Here is an 18,762-nt window from a genome sequence, read left to right as displayed (position 1 = left end):
TTAAGAACAACAATTGAGAAAATTGGGAAGATTGAAATTGACTAATTACCTTAGAGATTGCGCGTGAAAAGTGGTTGAATAGAAGGGAATATTCTTCAGCTCAATTTAGAGGAAATTTCTCTCCAAAATATGCATGCACCACTTGCAACGGAAAACCAAAAGAGTTGACCTTCAAAGTCAAACTTGTAGAAATTTACACCTATTGACGCGTACGGCGTGGCCTCTCGAGACACTCACTCCATCCACAGCCTAATCACTTAATTTCTTGGCATAATTAAGTTGGTTTACCATGGGATTCCACGTTGGCCATTGCCTTCAACACGTACACCCACTTTGTTCGCCCATTCCATAAAATGCATATCACATGTTCATGTGGGATATTGTATGACCTTTTATTTCCCATTACCTTGTCCACCCCTTGGGAGGTTACCTCCCAGCGGGTTAATCTGTCCTTAAATGGGCACCACATTGCCTTTTAACTCCCACCGCTTTGTCAATCTGCTTCATTTTTTCACGCCATCCTTGAGTGTGTTTCACATAGATGGTACCCCATGTTGACACTTAAGAGATTGTTAAGGATAGGAGGTAGCAAACTTAACGTACACCACGTGGATTGGGAATTATTATGAGTCTTCAAAGTATTAATTAAATTATTAAATTTATTTTTTCATATTATCTTAAGCTTTTATGATAAGTATTGATTTAATATAATATCATAATCAAAGGTCTTAAATTTGAAGACTATTTGCATATCCTGTCCACTCGTTTTGTTGGAGAATAAAAAGTCTAGCTGGTCGTTATATCCTGTACCCATATAGTCAAGACTACCTTTCCAATGTTTGGACCTGTCAAGCCGTTCGATGTAATAAGATTTCTAAATATTATTTTTCGTAAGTTTTAGTACTTGATGCAACATAAAATATTTTTTATTTGACTGAATTTTTTTTATTAATTTATGAAAAATGGTCTCTAATTTTGAAAACTGAAAACTATTTTTCGAGTTTAAACATCTTATTCTCAAATCGACAGACCCAGTCGAAATGTTGCTGAAACCTTACTAGGACTTCATCGGGCCACCGTAGGGACCTAGTTGGGATCATGCCAGGACCCAGCAAGGGCATTGTTGGGACTCGATCGGGACACCATTGGAACTCGGTCGAGACATCGCTGAGACCCGGACAGAACTTGGAACCCCGTTGAGACCCGCTAGGACCCGGTCGGGACAATGCTAGTACCTCGACAGAGCCCGGCTAGGACATCGCCGAGACTCGGCTGAAACATCGCCAGGACCCAGAAGGAACCCACCAAGACCCCGTCGGGCCATCATCAGGACCCGGCCGAGACACCGTCGTGATTCGAACGATACCCAATTAGGACTCGCTAGGACCCGATTAAAGACATTATTGTAATTTAAATTTAATATAATTGAATAAAAATATATTAAAAAAAATTGTGATTTTCGTTACGCGCCTAACGCCAAAAAATGATTTCAAGGAAATTATTTTTCAAGAAAATATTTTCCGCTAAAAATATTTTCTAACGAAAAATATTTTACGTTAAAACAAACATAACCTAATTAAGTAAAATATTAGTCTATACGACATCACTTGATTATCTACTGCCATGGATAATCCTTTCATCTCGAGGATCCTCTCCAAGTTTGTGTGTTAGTTTAGGTTTTGGCACATTCGGTTTACATGTACGGTGTTGAAAATGAGTATTTTAGGAAGCAGATTCTAGAGCATGTCCGGACCGCTAGAAGCCGGGTCCGGACACAAAAACCAAAAACATTGTTTTGAAGGAGAAGTCCAGACCGCTAGAAGTAGGGTCCGGACCCCATTTCTAGAAACCATCTTTTGAAGGCGAGGTCCGGACCCCCAGAAGCAGGGTTCGGACCCCATTTCCAGAAACGTCGTTTTTAAGGAGAGGTCTGGACCGCCAGAAGCAAGGTCCGAACCCCAGTTCCAGAAACCATAGTTTGAAGGGGAGGTACGGACCGCCAAAAGTTGGGTCCAGACCCCATTTCCAGAAAGCCAATTTTTGAGTAGCATGTCCGGACACATGACTTGGGTGTCCGGACCTCATGTGGTTACGATCATGTAACCCTAGCCATGTCCGAACACCTAATTATCCATGTCCGGACATGGCTGCTTTATTTTGTTTTATTTTCTATTTAAGCAAACTAATTTTGCTATTTACAAGTACGTATTTTGTGATCAAAATTAGAGTGCTTAGAGTGAGAGATATTATTCAAGTTTATTTGTGAAAAGAAAATACGTGAAGCCAATCGGAGTTCCGGTGAAATGAAATCTTTTAGAAGAATTGTGCCAGATGTTCTGAAAAGGGCTATTGAGGTAGAAGTCAAGTGGGTCACTTGTCGTGTGCAAGGAAGAGTCAAAGGTTTTGTAATTCTTCTTGTATTCCTTATTCTTCTTATAGTGGATTGATTTCCTGGGTTTGGCTGCCCTGGAAAGGTTTTACATTTAGAGAGTTCTCTAAATGGTTTTCTTTTCATAACCAAATATCTGTGTTCTTGATTGCTTATTTCATATCTATATTTGGTTGATCTTTTAACTGCTAGGTTATATCTTTCTTTGTGAAACACCTAGACATTTGGATAGGTGTTGATTGAAGTCGTTTTAGAATTGTCATTGTGAAATATATTGCCGCAAAAATTCGTTTTTTTATTTTTTTATATCTTTGTTTTAATTATCTATAATTTTCTTCTTGTTCTTATAATTTAATTTTCATTATATATATATATATATATCCTCTGGTAGTTGCAGGTCTTGTACTCAAAGTGGGGTACCAGCACCAGTTTCAACAAAAGCCCGAAGGAGTTTACGTTAAAAGTCAAGCTTGTAGAATTTTAAACCCTGGCCAGTTGTGCCTTTTCTACCTAACCATAGATTCAATAATATGCATAAAAGCAGGAGTTAGGAGGGCTTAAGGCTTACGTCTCTCCGTCTGAGACTCCTCCGTCCTGTTATTGATCATAACAAAGGTGATCTCACCGGCCGGCTTCTACAGGCTTGTATTTTCAGCTTTACAAGTAGGATGAGTTGTTTTCTGGCAAAGGCGATCATGGCAACAATATTAGTAGCAGTGTTCCTGCTTGTGGGTGGAATACATATTCCACCAACTTCTGCATCACTTTCTTATGGTAATTAACATGACCCCTTTTCTTTCTCTCTCTCTCTCTCTCTCTCTCTCTATATATATATATAAGGCTCATTTCTCACCTGCTATGATATTTCTTTGGCCTCAAAGGTGGTTGTCGCTTGATCGCTCGACGATGACAGTACCAAAATTACAAGGCAGCTCTGAAGGTCCCAACATTACTAGTGAGAAGATGGTTTACTTCAGGAACCTACGAGAAGGAGGTACACCGTCGCTACCTTCACCCCACCAGAACCCAGGCCCTATCAACGAGTAGACCGGATGCAGGGGACGAAATTAAAATATAAGAAAAATAAAAAATTGGAGGTAAAAAAATTTGATTATAAACATAATTTTGAAAAATATTTTGAAGTTTTGGGGCTGCACCCAAACGAAAGCATGTTTTTATAAAAATATTTATGTTAGAACAGTTTTCAACACGGTGGATGCGCTTTCTTCGAGGTCTTCAATACGTCGTCGTGCACTTCAAATCACTACAAAAAAGGCAATATTGTCAAGGGGGTCCCCGGGGAACCGGGGACACTCCGATGCCAAAGTCAGAAAGTTTCTAACTCAATAATATGTGAGAATATTTCAGTATTCAAAATTCAAGATCTAACATCTTTCAGTACCTTATGTAGAGGCCTATTTATAGGCTCGGGCTGTTGAAGTAGACTTGGACTGGACCTTCTCATTTGAATTGGTTTGAGAGTCCAGAGTTGAGATAGAACTCAACAGCTATCATGTAGAGATAAACCTTCAACAGATATCATGTGGAGATAATCTTGAGTAGTTATCTTGTAGAAATAAGTAGGACGTCTTTATTCCAATATTATCCTGATTGGAATATAAGACTATTAATTAATTAAATAGCTCTTGCCATTTAATTAATATCTTCATAGGCCTATCCTTGGCCATTGGGCCCAGAATTTGGTGGGCTTGAAGTGTGAATTTATTCCCAACAGTTACCCCCAATTCCCTTAGCCAAGGTACTTGGGTAATGGGAATTTAGTCAAAGCCTTTTGGCGACTTGTTGTTTGACCTTATCCGAGACTCGTGTCTCCCTAGTGAGTGCGCTTTGAGCTTGTAAGTTGGAGCTTTTCTGCTCTGTTTTTGGCATCGCCTGAGTTCCTAGGAGCACCCCCCAACTCTATCCTTTGCACGAGAGTTAAACCCATCCAAGTTTCGAGATACCCGGGGATCATGCCCGGGTCCCTCTCCAATTCATTAAGATAATCCAAATCTGCACAATAGACTTTAAGCAGTAATTTGTAAGTCTTTCGATAGACTAACCTTTGTTCCCCGTTCACCTTGTTTTGTGACTAAATTGTCTCATGTTGCTTGTTTTTAGCCTAAGGTTGTCTCCTTGTCTCATGATTGCCGAGAGTACCCCAACTATTTCCTTTGCCCGGGGGCTAAGCCTGTCATATCCTTGAGATACTCGGGGATCATGCCCGGTCATCTCTCAAATGCCCGTTTTTACAAACTAGGCTCCAGACCTGCATAATAATCTTCAAACAATAATTCACAAGTCTTTCAACAGACTAACCTTTGTTCCCCGTTTGTCTTGGGGTAGCTCATTATTTTTTACTAGGTTGTCTCCTGTTTTGTTTTTGCCCAATGTTTTCTCCTTGTCCTTGTTTATTGCCGGGTTGTCTCCCGTTTTTGTTTTTGCCCAAAGTTTTCTCCTTGTCCTTGTTTTAGAGGGTTGTCTCCTTATCCTTGTTTTTGCTTAAGGTTTTCTCCTTGTCCTTGTTTTAGAGGGTTGTCTCCCTATCCTTGTTTTTGTCCAATGTTTTCTCCTTGTCCTTGTTTTAGAGGGTTGTCTCCCTATTCTTGTTTTTGCCCAAGGTTTTCTCCTTGTCTCCGGGGTGAATCTTCTTATTTTTTACCGGATTGTCTCCCGTTAATTGTTTTTAACCAAGGTTTTCTCCTTGTCTCCGATGGTGACATATCCGGGGGTGACATACCCGGCTCTTCCTTTGCCATATCTGGGAGTGATATACCCGGTTCTTCCTTTTTCCATATTCGGGAGTGATATACCCGGTTCTTCCTTTTTCATATCCGCGGATATCCGGGAGTGATATACCCGGTTCTTCTTATTCGGGATAGAGTATCCCCGGAATGTAATAATTTGGAATAAGAATTACCTTATTCTTACAACCAATCGAAACCAAATTTGGAATTTAAACCAAAATTGCCTATTCCTAAGCAAAAATAGGAGTATAAACTTGAACCAGAATAACCTATTCCTAAACCAAAATAGGAATATAAACTTAAATCAGGATAAGCTATTCCTAAACCAGAATAGGAATATAAACTTAAATCAGAAAAACCTGTTGTCAAATGCCAATTTTCTTCTCCAAATTCCTCCAACGTACAGCCCTTCACGTGCTGTTATATATATATATATATTTTTATTTCTTTTCTTTTTCTTCTTTCTTCTTTCTTCTTTCTTTTCTTCTTTTCTCTTTTTTCTTTTTCTTTCTTCTTCTCTCTCCTGCGCAGCACCCTTTCTTTTCTTTCTTTTTTTTTTTTCTTTTTTGTCTACCAGATACTTTACGCACAGAGGCTTCTTCTTCTACGATTTTCTTCGATGCGCAGATGTGGGTTAGTGACGGCGGGACTGATCGTTTAGGCTTCAGTTAACGTGGATCTGCAATGTAAGAGGCAGATCTGCTTTGCCAATGCACACCGTGATGATTTTTTTTTTTTAATGAGAAACAAATAATCTTTCCCACAGACGGCGCCAAACTGTTAGAACAGTTTTCAACACGGTGGATGCGCTTTCTTCGGGATCTTCAATACGTCATCGTGCACTCCAAATCACTACAAAAAAGGCAATATTGTCAAGGGGGTCCCCGGAGAACCGGGGACACTCCGATGCCAAAGTCAGAAAGTTTCTCACTCAATAATATGTGAGAATATTTATGTGAGAATATTTCAGTATATAAGATTCAAGCTATTTCAGTACCTTATGTAGGGGCCTATTTATAGGCTCGGGCTGTTGAAGTAGACTTGGACTGGACCTTCTCATTTGAATTGGTTTGAGAGTCCAGAGTTGAGATAGAACTCAACAGCTATTATGTAGAGATAAACTTTCAACAGATATCATGTAGAGATAATCTTGAGTAGTCATCTTGTAGAGATAAGTAGGACGTCTTTATTTCAATATTATCTTGATTGGAATATAAGACTATTAATTAATTAAATAGCTCTTGCCATTTAATTAATATCTTCATAGGCTTATCCTTGGCCATTGGGTCCAGAATTTAGTGGGCTTGTAGTGTGAATTTATTCCCAACAATTTAAAATCTTAGTCATAAATTGATTGTGAGAAGAAAAAAAAATCTTTTTATTTTATTTTATTTTTTTATTTTATATATACATTTTATTTTAGAATTATACATTCCCCTTCTATAAACATTCTAGTTCCGTTTCAGATCAAGAGCATGGAATAAGCCCGAACCTCCGTCTTCGATTCTATGAGTTATGTTTTTCTTCATTTTAGAATTATTTCTGTCTTTGTTCTCTAGAGATGTACGTGATTCACAAAAGGAAAGTCATGTACTCAAACTTTTGAAAGTTATGTTTTTTTTTTGAGGTGCTTGTTAAAATAATAAGAGGAAATTTGAGGTATTTCCTATGTACGTACTTGATTGATTTAGATAGAGGAATGCTTCACTTCATTCTACCCACCATGATTTTTTTTTATTGGGATCCACGTTATTTACTTGTTATTAGTTTATCGACAGCTAAATAAAAAAAAAAAATTATATTTTTCATTTAGCTACAACAAAAGACACTGAGTATGAGTATTGTTAATCTAGATTAATGATACAAACACAAAAGTTTTTGATTTTTTTTTTTTTTAAAAAAAAAACACTTTTATATATATATATATAACTGCAAATACGGTTACTACCTAATCATAATATTTTGCATACCTAATCATAATATTTTGCATAGGGTTGTACTATTCTTATCAAAATAACAACAAAGCATTCGCTTGGTATTTATATATTGGTAGCTAAATACAAAAAAAAAAAAAAAAAAAGTATAATTTTCGTTAAGCTACAATAAAAGACATGGAGTATGAGTACTTTTAATCCAGCTTAAAAATATAAGGGAAAGTTTATAATAAATCCCTAGGTTAACGTGTGAAAACAAAAACTCTCTCAATTTTTTATTTTTTATTTTTTGAATTTTTACTCATTGAATCAATCAAAAAGATATTATAAGTCATTCCGTTACATTTTCTTCCAAATGAGTCAACGTGTGAAAACAAGCCAGCTTTTTGAACCTTTTCAGTGGAAAAAAAATTGTAACAAATATTGTTTATTATTTGAGCTGAGTGCCGAGCCGGCTTGGCTTGGTACGTTTAATATGTGAGCTGAGCTCGTGCTCACTTTTTCAATTTGTCCTTGAGTTCAGCCCGAGCTCAGAATCGAATAAAATTTAAACGAGCATTGGGGGTGGTTTCGGCCACCCCCTAGGCTCTATGGGGTGGCCGAGCCACCCCCAGTGGGTACTAGGGGTGGTTTCGGCCACCCCCAATCTTTTTTTTTTTTTAGAAAATACATTTTTTTTTAATTTAAAAAAATAATAATAATAAATAAGTAAGTGCTACGTGTCAACATGTGATTGGTCCACATGAAATTCTATTAAGTCAACTAACGGTTAACTAACGGAGGACTAACTTGGTCTATTATCAAAACCACAGGGACCTCCAGTGATAAAAATAAAACCCCAGAGAAGAAAAAATAAAGTTGTGAAACTCCAATGACTAATTTAGTATTTTTTTTTTTTTTTTTTTAATTGAAGAGGAAAAAGGGGGCTACAAGAGAGGATCTTTCCCATTCTTAACTAATTTAACCCTTATGAATATTGCACAAAAGTAAATTGGAGAAACATTTGGTGAGTTGAGCGGTGCTCATCAAACTCACCAAGTGCAAAAACAAAGCATTGTTTAATCTCTAACATTATCTCTTTTCTTAATATAAAAAAATAAAATAAAAAATAAAAAATCATGAAAAATATTATTTACATAGAATAGTACAAGTGGATAAATAGATAGTAAAGAGTTGGATATAAGTTTTTTGAAAAAGTGGATAGCTAGAGCATCTCCGGCAGATGCTCTAAAAGCCCCATGCCATATTGTGTATATTTAGCTATAATGGGTGAGAAATCACGTCCAATTAACGGCTTATCTTTGGTTTACTTGAAAAATAAATAAATTTGCTACAATGATTCTCGACTTGTAGCTAATTATTATAGCGAAATGTTGCTTTATTTTGTTCAATCTCAACAACACTTTTCAGTTATTTTAATGTTTCTCTTCTCAACATTGGGAAAAGTATGACCGTTGGGAAAATATGACGATTAGAAAATATAACCGTTGGAAAAAGAAGATGGTTAGAAAAGATGAATGTTTGCAAATATGGAATATAATAATACTAATAATAATAATAATAATAGGGAAAAATTTTACTTAACCCCCTAAATTTTTAGCCATTTTGTAGTCATCCCCTAAACTTTAAAACTCTCAAGTAGTGTATTCAACATTTTTTTTTTTTTTTTTTTTTTGAAAAAGCACAAAAACTCTTACAATCAAGAATCCAAGCCGAAGCTAAAAGATTAAAGCCGAAATTAAAAGATTACACATTATAGAGGGCAATAACAAACAAATATATTGAAGTTCAAATTATGACATCAAACATCTGCTAACCCATGACTAATCTTCAGTTGTAACAGCAGATCTGTTCTAGGCAAACAATCCAATGCATAGGTAGTTCTTATTCTTCAATCCTGGGATTAAAAAAAACTCTATGCTGACACTCATCCTCCTCGACCCGAAGGCTAGAATACCGTTCACATCCACAACCCCAAGGGTCTGGACCAAATCATAAGGCGAGCAGATTAAGAGAGGACAAAGCCTTATTACAAACAACAAGAAATACAAGCAAAATAGACGAACACGGAAAAAACAACAAGAAAGCAGCAAGAAAACACAGCACAATATAACCAAAATACAGGGAAAAGCAAGACAACCAGCAAAACAAAAAAAAGGAGCATACTTGCAGCCGGAAGAAAAGCCGATCGCGTGCTACCCGAACATCGAAGCGAAGGAGGCATTGGAAGCTCGAAGCGGTGGGAAACGCGTTAAAAGACCCTGCAGAGGATTGTGGAAGGCAAAGCAGCGCGGAGGTGATTGGTAGTGCACTCAAAATACTGGGGGGAAGTTTGAGTGAATCCCCCAAGAGCGTCACCTACAAAGTGTGTCAAAACAAACACCTAGCAAGAAAAGGAAAAAGAAAAACTAGTAGAAAGAAAAATAAACAGAAAAGAAAGACAGATTGGGGAAGAGAGGGGAGAAGGAATCAGGGAAGGGAGGGGGGGAAGGATCAGGGAAGAGAGGGGGAAACGAATCAGGGAAGCCTCTTGTGCTCTGCTAGGATTTTTTTTTTTTTTTTGTTTTTTGTTTCCCAAAGACAATTAGGTTATAGTAGTGTATCCAACATTAAAAAGTTTCCAATGTCACCAATTCATTAGGAATTTCTGTTAAATTCTAATGGAAGACGTAAAAAACCCATAATATTCTTTTTAAATTTTTTTTTTTTTTTTTAATGTTGTCGGGCTGACCCACGGTCAAGCATTGGATAATTCCATTTTTTTAAAGAATTTTTAATTATTTAAAAATAATAATTTTAGAATTCAAAGGTATAAAGGACATTTTACTTATTCTCTGGCCACCTGGTAACTCCAAATCCTAACTATAAAGTTGACATTGCGATTTTTTTTAAAGTTGATACACTAACTTGAGAATTTTTAATGTTTAGTGGGATGATTACAAAAGCGCTAAAAGTTCATAAATGTTAAGTGGAGTTGTTCCTAATAATAATAATAAAAAGCGAAAAACCTCACAAAACCCTCATAAACTTTCATGTGTTTTAAAATTACTCCTCAATATTTAAAACTCTCAAGTTTTTGCAATGTCACTCACCCATTAGGATTTTCAGTTATATCTTGTTAAAATTCTCAAAATACCTTTTTTTTTAAAAAAAAATAATAATAATAAAATTACAAACATTCAGGCATACGTATTTTTGTAAATTTCTAAAATCTTTACAATTTTTTATTTTATGATAAAAAAGCAATTTACTTTTGAGCATGTGCTCGAGATTTAAGTGCATGAATTCTGCACATAAGAGTTTTCAATAATTTGTTCCAACCTGATTTAGTTACATTAATTAGTTACATGGTCCGCTTCAATAACGGAATATTCTAATAAAGATAAATTAATAATTTCCGCTTGGATTGAACTTTTATAACTCTATTCCTTGGAGAAAGTGAACGTTCAAGGAGTATTTATCATATATGCAACCAACAGTTCCCATGTCTGATATTGACTTTTCTTATGATGGTGGTTTCTGGTGTGGATTGGCTGACTTGCATGTCAGGTCCCATTCTATCAGCCCGGATTGAGATTCAACGGTCTAGATATTGCACCGGATGCCTTAATTTTTTTGGATCGTTCATTTTAAAGGAACCATTTGACAACAAAGTAAAAATCAAATTTGTCCCACACCGCACCCAACAACCCTTTTTTAATTTTTAATTTTTTTTATCTTTGCTGTCTAGATTTGAAGTGAACGATTAAGAAAAAATGTATGACATCGTGTGGAATACCCTAAATATTGCACCCATCTAAATCCCAAACACCCTGAGTGGTAGTCGTAGGTCTTGTAGTCAAAAAATGCGTCCCTGAGTGGTAGCAGCACCACTTGCAATGGAGTTTACGCGCGTTCAAAGTCAAGCTTGTAGAATTTTAAAGCATGGATAAAATCATATGCAGCATGCATATATAAAAACAGGAGTCAGGAGGGCTTAAGGCTTGCGTCTCTCCATCTCAGACTACTCCTCCTCCGGCCTGACCGGCGCTCATAACAAATTGGCTTCTACAAGCTTTGTGTTTTCAAGTTTACAGGATGAGTTGTTTTCCAGCGAAGGTGATGGCAACACTAGTTGCAGTGTTCCTGCTTGTGGGTGGAATACATATTCCACCAACTTCTGCATCACTTTCTTATGGTAATTAACATGATCCTTTTCTTTATATATATATATATATATATATGCAGCTCATTTCTCACCAGCTATAATCTTTCTTTGGCCTCAAAGGTGGTCGGAAGAGTTTGTCGCTTGATGGCTCGACGATGACAATACCAAAATTACAAGGCAGCTTTAAAGGTCTCAACATTACTTGTAACAAAATAGTTTTCTCCCGGAGCCTAAGAGAAGGAGGTGGACCGAGGATATCTGCACCTGCCCGAAACCCAACCCATGGCGTCAGCCACCGCCACCCGCCATTTCCGCCATTTATAGGAGGTGGACCGAGGATATCTACACCTGCCCGAAACCCAACCAATGGCGTCAACCAACGCCACCCGCCATATATAGGAGGTGGTGGCGGATTGAGGAAATAGGTGATTCTCTCAATTTCACTTGGGATAGAGAATATTTATTTAGTGCATTTAAAAAGATAAATTTGTCCAAAAAAATTATCCAAAAAATAAAAAATAATAATATTACCCTCTTAAATGCACTAAATGAATATTTTCCATTTCAAATGAAATGGAAACGATCCATTTCCCGGGTTGACATGGGGACGAAAGTACCAAAAAAAAAAAAAAATAATTAAGAGGCAAAATTTTATTTTTAAATAATTATAAAGATATTTTAAATAATTTTTAAGAATATTTTGAAGTTTGGAATTGGAGGCCTAAGCCTCCCCGGCCACCTCTTTGTAGTTTCACCGAATAAACCCAATCGAGTCCGAGCCTGCATCTCCGCCTCAGATTCTATGATTATCTATGGTTGTATTAAATTTATATAAAGCTTGTTTTTATATAAATGTTTAGAAGTTTAGTCATAAATTGATTGTAAAAAATATTTTATTTCAGAATTATAAATGCCCCCTCAATAAAGTATAAACCCGTTCCTGACCAAGAGCATGGAATATATATGCCCGACCCTCTTCCATTCTATGATTATCTCTATGTTTCTGACTTGGTGGCTCAAAAACAAGCCAAATTTCCTTCTTTATGGTTTTTTTATTTTTTATTTTTTATTTATTTTTTATCCACGTCATTTACTTATTAGAATTGCTAGCAATTAATAGTTCAATATCTTTTTCTTTTCTTTTTTTCGGAGGGTTATGTTATTTATTGATAAAGTAACACAAAATATTAGCTTCATATTTATATCTAGATAGTTAAATACAAAAAGCAATTTATATTTTTCGTTAAGCTACAACAAAAGGCACGGAGTATGAGTATTAATGATTATAGTCTTCCATTAGCCCACTAAAATTCAAAATAAAAAGTATTATATTTGAAATGACTTGGGAAAAAGTACTAATTAACTACATCTACTCTATCACCCTAAAATGATTAATCAATTTGGAATTTTCTTATACTCACTTATAAAGCCAGTTTTACCTAATAAGTAAGCAATGTGAGACTTAGCACACCTCTGACGTTTTCGTTAGTACTACTTCATGCGATGCTGACAGTATCACATGGCATTAAATATGAGATATCACTCCAAAAGAGCATGTGTGACAACTTAGGAAAAACCGTTAACCGCATCTGTGTTATCACATCAAAAGTATTAGCCAATTTAATTAGAGATTTTTCAGAATTACTTATAAAGCATATATAGTTTCACCTACTAAATAAGTTATGTGAGACTTAGCACCTATTAGTCTCTTTATAAGTCAGCCTCTCTATATATGTAGGTTACTTATTTTCCCAATATGAAAACGGGAGTTAAACTCTTAATTAGTTTTGAAGATGCAATTTTTATCAAAGAAAAAACACACGCCGCTACAAATTGAAAAACAAAATATATATATCAACCTGCCAATATAAATATGAGTGTGGGCAATAATAATAATAATAATATAATACTAAAGTGAGTAGAAAATTAAGATAATAAAGAATGTGTTAAAGCATGTATAAAAAAGGATAGGTCCACTTCAAAAAAAATAAAAGGATAGTTCGACTCGATAAATTTTGAAGCTAAGACAACAAATTTAGGTGAAGCCTTTTTATATATTTAAATATTTAATTAATTAATATTAATTTTAAATATTCCTCTCGATTATTTCCCTTAATGTTTTTCAAACGGCATTACTACAAATGTCATTTTTTTTTTTTTAAATTAAAAGTTTAAAATTGTACCGGAAATATTTTATTTATACGGAATTTTTTTTTAATAATTGAGGAATGGGAAAATATATATATATATAACAAAATTAAAAGTTATGAGTTTAGTAACTGCTTCAACTAATTGCCTTATACTCTACTACTACTATTTGGAGCCGCCTTAACTAATTGCCTAATCGCGTAAATATTTAGCCGATTAAAAAAATAATAGTCCAAATAGAGAGTACTTTTTTATTAGGTACTTTACGTAAGGTCGCTGGATAAAGAGAGCAAATTTACCGAGCGAGCTTGCTAAAATCTTGTCATGGCATCTCACTCGGCCACCATCTTCCACGGCTTTCCCTCTAAGTTAAATAACTGCTATCAACGGCCTTCCACCTTTAATCATGGGAGGGAATCCAATTCCACTTCCTGGTAGAATTATCACAGCCTATATAGCAAAATATTGATCCAATTCCAATGTTCTTTCACCACCATTTTCTTCACTTAGAACTCTCCAAGACTTACCAATCACTGTCAAGAACCAAACAACTGCATGCTTTTATCATAAAGACCCTCCTCCTTGACCCATTTTATGCAACCAGAATAGTAAGATTTTATGCCATCAATAACGACATTTGCGCTGCGCGCAACCTGTTCGACAAAACGCCCCAACGGAGTGCGTTTCTTTGGAATTCAATAATTCGAGCATATGCGCAAGTCCACAACTTTGGTGAAGCATTATCTCTCTTTAACACGATGTTTAAAACTGAAACTAAACCTGATAGTTTTTCTTATGCTTGTATTATACGAGCGTGCTCTGAGGATTTCAATTTAGATGCACTGAGACTTGTTCATGGAGGAGTAATATTCTCTGGGTTGGGATTGGATCCCATTTGCAGTAGTGCATTCGTGACGGCTTATTCGAAACTGGGTCTGGTTGATGAAGCCAGTTGGGTATTTCATGGGATAGTTGAGCCGGATTTGGTGATGTGGAATTCAATGATTTCTGGTTATGGATGTTGTGGATTTTGGGATAAAGGGCTAGAGCTGTTCAGTAGAATGAGAAGTGAGGGGAGGCGGCCAGATGGATATACAGTAGTCGGGTTGCTCTCAGGTTTAGCATATTCCAGCTTGCTGAGTGTTGGGCAAGGAATACATGGATTTTGTCTGAAAACTTCCTTTGATTCTAATGCTCATGTAGGCAGTGTATTTGTGAGCATATACTCGGGATGTAAGACTGTAAGTGCATGAATTCTGCATATAGAGTTTTCTGTAATTTGTTCCAACCTGATTTAGTTACATGGTCTGCTTTAATAACTGGATATTCGCAATCTGGAGATTATGAGAGGGCTCTGTCCTTCTTCAAGAAACTGAACATGGAAAGTAAGAAAGCAGATCCCATTTTAATTGCCAGTGTACTGGCAGCTGCTACTCAATTAGCAAATGTAGGGTAGGGCCTGGTTGTGAGATACACGGTTATATACCTAGCTAGATAGGTTCGAAGCTCGCTAATTATTTCAGCTAACATATATATATACACGTACCCTAGCTAGCTATATATATATATATATATATATATATATATAGATATATGAAAAGTCTAATTAAACAAGTAGGATTAATTTCGAAGTAAAAAATCAATGCATGTGGAGGAAACATTAATAAAATTAATTACAATAATCATTATACACATGACAATTAAATTTTGTTATTAATTATTAATTGTTATGGATGAGAATTTTCTCCAAACCGGTATGGAGAAAGTCTAGATTAAATTTAATGTGCCTTTTAAATGTTTATAAACACTTTGCACTATTTTATATCGGTTGGAAGATATTTAAATATCTGCATGCATGTCCAATTGTTATTAATCGATAATTTTATTAAAACTTTTCTTATCAAATTTTTGTTATTAATTGTTAGTAATCATTAATCATTATTTTGTTATTAATTTTTATTTGTCGTTAATTTTTTTTAAAAAAATACATAATTTTTATTATTATTAACGTGTGAAAGAATGACATGTCAATATTTACTAACGTGGCGGAATGGCACATCAATAAGTTATTGACGTGTTAAAATAACACGTTAATAAATATTGACGTGCGATAGTTTACCACGTCACTATATTAAATTATTTAAATAAATTTTTTAAAAATTAAATTGAATTTAAATTTAGCAACATGTCAAATATATTGACATGTTGCTATTCTTGACGTGTGAAATGTGCCATGTCACTAAATATTGACGTGGCACATTCAACACATCAATAAAATAATTATTGACGTGACAATAGTTGGGTTACTGTTTGCCACATCAGAAGCTATCCCTCTTTTTGTAGTGCTTGCATTATACTTTCATTATAAGTATAATTTTTTAATTCAGTCATTAAAAAAGAAAGTACATAAAAAAGTCCCTGTTTTCATTATAATTAAGTTCATGTGCCTGAAGCAACAATATTTTAGAAAAAGCGACATGTCTATATTTTATGAGATTTTTTGTGTTCATATTATCTTCTTCTTCTCCTCGAGCATAAAGTTATGAAATTTCCAGCCGAAAATAAATAATTACATATCATAAAGGTCAAAATATACAATAATCTTACATTGAATCTTACCGCACCACTTTCTACGAAAGCCCAACAGGACTTTACTTTCAAAGTCAAGCTTGTAGGATTATTGAATCTTACCGCACCACTTTCCACAAAAGCCCAAACGGACTTTACTTTCAAAGTCAAGCTTGTAGAATTTTAAACCATGGCCAGTTGTGCTTCTCTACCTAACCATAGTTAAAATTATATATATATATATATATATATATATATAAAGACAGGAGTCAGGAGTGCTTAAGGAATATTACGTCTCTCCGTCTGAGACTCCTCCGTCCTCCGTCCTGTTATTCATAACAAAGGTGATCTCACCGGCCGGCATCTACAAGCTTGTGTTTTCAGCTTTACAAGTACGATGAGTTGTTTTCCGGCAAAGGCGATCATGGCAACATTAGTAGCAGTGTTCCTGCTTGTGGGTGGAATACATATTCCACCAACGTCTGCATCACTCTCTTATGGTAATTAACATGACCCCTTTTATTTCTCTCTCTCTCTATATATATAAAGCTCATTTCTCACCTGCTACGATCTTTCTTTGGCCTCAATTTCAAAGGTGGTCGGAAGAGTTTGTCGCTTGATGGCTCAACGATAACAGTACAAAAATTACAAGGCAGCTCTGAAGGTCTCAACATTACTAATAAGAAGATAGTTTACTTCCGGAGCCTACGAGGAGAAGGTATATTGAAGCCACCTTCACCCGTCGGAAACCCAGAGCAAATACCACACCATCCGGTCCATCCCTAGTGGTGTGGGCTGAAGCCTCCCCACCTCTTAATTAGTAGTTTCAGCGAATAAACCCCGAGTCCGAGCCGGCCTGCATCTCCGCCTCAGATTCTATGATTATCTATTTTTGTATTAAATTTATATAAAGCTTGTTTTTATATAAATATTTAAAAGTTTAGCCATAAATTGATTATAAAAAATATTTTATTTCAGAATTATAAATGCCCCTTCTATTAAGTATAAATTAACCCGTTCCTGACCAAGAGCATGGAATAATCCCGAACCTCTTGTATTCTATTATTATCTCTATGTTTCTGACTTGGTGGCTCAAAAACAAGCCAAAATTCCTTCTTTATGTTTTTTTTTTAAAATTTTCTTTTTGAGGTGCCTGTTAAAATATCAAAGAGGGAATTTGAGGCCTTTCAGTATATGTACGCACTTGATTGATTTAGATATGTCATATATACGTGCATGATGTTTTTTTTTTTTTTTTGATCCACGTCATTTACTTATTAGAATTGCTAGCAATTAATAGTTCAATATCTTTTTCTCCTTTTTTTTTTTTTTTAGAGGGCTATGTTTTTTTTTTTTTTGACATGTCTGCACAAGAGGGGAGAGAGAGATTCGAACTAGTAACTTCCGCTTCATTAGGCGTGGTCCTAGCCGATTGAGCTACCTCTTGGGGACTAGAGGGCTATGTTATTTATTGATAAAGTAACACAAAATATTAGTTTCATATTTATATCTCGATAGTTAAATACAAAAACCAATTTATATTTTTCGTTAAGCTACAACAAAAGGCACGGAGTATGAGTATTAATAGCTATAGTTTTCCATTAGCCCAATAAAATTCAAAATAAAAGGTATTAATTAACCACATCTACTCTATCACCCCAGAATGATTAATTAATTTGGATCTTTCTTATACTCACTTATAAAGCCAGTTTTACTTAATAAGTCAGCAATGTGGGACTTAGCACACCTTTGACGTTCTCGTTAGTACCACTTCTTGCAATGCTGATAGTATCACATAGCATTAAATATGAGATATCACTCCAAAAGAGCATGTGTGACAACTTAGGAAAAACCACTAACCGCATCTGTGCTATCACCTAAAAAATATTAGCCAATTTAGAGATTTATTATAATTACTTATAAAGCACAGTTTCACATATTAAATAAGTTATGTGGGATTTAGCACCCATTAGTCTCTTTATAAGCCAGCCTCTCTATATATGTAGGTTACTTATCTTCCCAATATGAAAACAGGGGTTAAACACTTAATTAGTTTTAAAAATGCAATTTTTATCAAAGAAAAAACACACGCCGGCTACAAATTGAAAAACAAAATACATATATCAACCTGCAAATATAGTTAGTACCCAATTACAATTTTTTGCAGAGAGCTATAATATTCTTAGCAAAGTAGCACAAAACATTAGTTTCATATCTATATATTGATAACAAAATACAAAATTTTTATCTCTCGTTAACTACAACAAACATCGCAAATTATGAGTATTGCACAAAAGTAAAACAGGACAAACATTTGGTAAGTTGAAGAGTGCTCACCAAACTCACCAAACGTAAAAATAAATCATTTTTTAATCTCTAACATTCTCTCTTCTTTCAAAATAAAGAATTAAAAAAATTCATGAAAAATATTATTTTAATGAAATAGTAAAAGTGAATTAAAAAAAAAATTGGTAAAAATAAAAACCATATTTAATGATGTTTGAAATAATGACGTTTGGGAGAAAAAAAAAAAAAACAAAAACAAAACAAAAATATGTATTTTAACTGTTCAAGCAACACTATTAATGCGCCATATAGTGTTGCTTGAATAGTAATACTATTTAAACGACACTATTCACTACATAAGGTGTTGTTTAAACAGTAATACTATTCAAACAGCACTATTTACTACAAAATGTGTCGTTTGAACAATGTTAATATTCAAACAACACTAGCTAATTTTTTAAAATTTGGCGCTCGAAATTGCGACTCGCTCAACACCACACCATCCCCCCATATCCCCCCGGCCCCCAAGGGGTATCTTTTATT

The 18,762-nt window shown here is 35.0% G+C and overlaps 1 pseudogene; it reads left to right on the top strand.

The window, feature by feature from the left end:
- The first annotated feature begins 13,772 nt into the window (after window positions 1-13,772).
- Window positions 13,773-14,859, top strand: LOC132173587 (putative pentatricopeptide repeat-containing protein At1g64310; annotated as a pseudogene).
- Window positions 14,860-18,762: the final 3,903 nt, after the last annotated feature.

Source organism: Corylus avellana, chromosome ca3 (genome assembly GCF_901000735.1).
Source record: "Corylus avellana chromosome ca3, CavTom2PMs-1.0".
Classification (NCBI taxonomy): Eukaryota; Viridiplantae; Streptophyta; class Magnoliopsida; order Fagales; family Betulaceae; genus Corylus; species Corylus avellana.
This window is presented reverse-complemented; position numbering and strand designations above follow the sequence as displayed.